The sequence below is a fragment of the Lactuca saligna genome, chromosome 6, assembly GCF_052625555.1.
Source record: "Lactuca saligna cultivar CGN05327 chromosome 6, ASM5262555v1, whole genome shotgun sequence".
NCBI lineage: Eukaryota > Viridiplantae > Streptophyta > Magnoliopsida > Asterales > Asteraceae > Lactuca > Lactuca saligna.
Window position 1 is genome coordinate 127,817,599 of NC_136422.1, and position 1,505 is coordinate 127,819,103.

Genomic DNA, 1,505 nt, shown 5'->3' on the forward strand with positions numbered 1-1,505 from the left:
CTCTTTTTCCCGGTTGTCACTACCTAATAGAAATTCTTTAAAATGTGTTTCTTTATTTTGACCTTGAACCTTCTTGCTCCACCATTCCGCTTATTAGCTTAGCCTTTCCCCCTTGACGGATATGACCTCCTGCTACAATTATCATGTAGACCGAGAGATGCACATGTAAAACTAATAACTAATAACTAATTAAATATTAATTATTTATTATAAATAGCGATACAACATCAATGATAAATATTTAAAAATGCACAAAAAATCAACTTGAGAAATTATATTGCAATAAATTTGTTGTCAGGTGAGGAATACAAAGCATAAATGATTTACATATCGAAAGTTCAGAAACAAGTTAAAACTTAAAACCCTAAAAGAGCCTACAAATTTCAATCGTCGACATACCCCACCACAAAGGCACAAATAATCAAAGAAACAAGTGTAGATGTAGAGGCCTTTTTCACCACAATCACCCTTCATCGGCCATTTCGAAGGCCACGTGAAATGTCACTAACGTGGCCCTATAAATATCCACTACTTTGTCTTTAACCTTTCTCCCCTCTCATATAAAACCCTCCATCCTCCTCCTTAACCACCATCACCAACTACCTTCTCTCCTCCCTCAAAAGTACCACCATCTTTTCCGACATGGCTGCTTCTTCAATCTTCATGGCAACTCCCATCACACTCCTCAAGAAAACTCCCACCTTCTCCGTCAAATGTATGTCACAAACACCTCAAAGCGGTGAACCGGGGGTTTCAAAACCAGCAACCACCCCAACACCACCACAGATCAACATTCCTCCTCCTCCGCCACCTGCTCCAAAGGTCAGCACGAAGTTCTCTGACGTGTTGGCGTTTAGTGGACCTGCACCGGAGAGGATCAACGGAAGGTTAGCCATGATAGGGTTTGTGTCGGCGATGGCTGTGGAACTGAGCAGCGGTCAAGATGTGTTCACCCAGATCGGCAACGGCGGTGTTGCGGTGTTTGTCGGGACAAGTTTGGTGTTGACGTTGGCGTCGTTGGTGCCGTTGTTTAAAGGGGTGAGTGTGCAGTCGAAGTCGAGTGGACTGATGACATCAGATGCAGAGCTTTGGAATGGGCGGGTTGCGATGTTGGGTCTGGTGGCTTTGGCTTTTACTGAATATGTTAAAGGCAGTGCCCTTGTCTAGATAATGTATCATAAACTTTTCTATTACAGAATTACATCTAAGATAGGCAAATGTATATTCTTTTGAATATTTATGTGTATCGATTTATCATACATAGTTCAAATCATGAAAATCATGTTTTTTTGATAATATAGTATAAAACAAATATGATCAATCAAATTGAACGATTGTGGTATCTTTCAATATAAAATTCCTTTTATAAAATCAAACAAACACTTCCAAATTTACTATATGGAATTTTGTTAATGATTAATGTCAAGTGGGGTGCATCCACCCCACTCAAAGGCCTTGTATCTGTTACCGGTCCCAAGTGATATTTTACAAGGGTCTTTTTGGAG

General features: G+C 40.1%; 1 pseudogene; it reads left to right on the plus strand.

Annotated features, from left to right (window-relative positions):
• Positions 1 to 567: 567 nt before the first annotated feature.
• On the plus strand, positions 568 to 1,296 carry LOC145001454 (early light-induced protein 2, chloroplastic pseudogene; annotated as a pseudogene).
• The last annotated feature ends 209 nt before the right edge of the window (positions 1,297 to 1,505 follow it).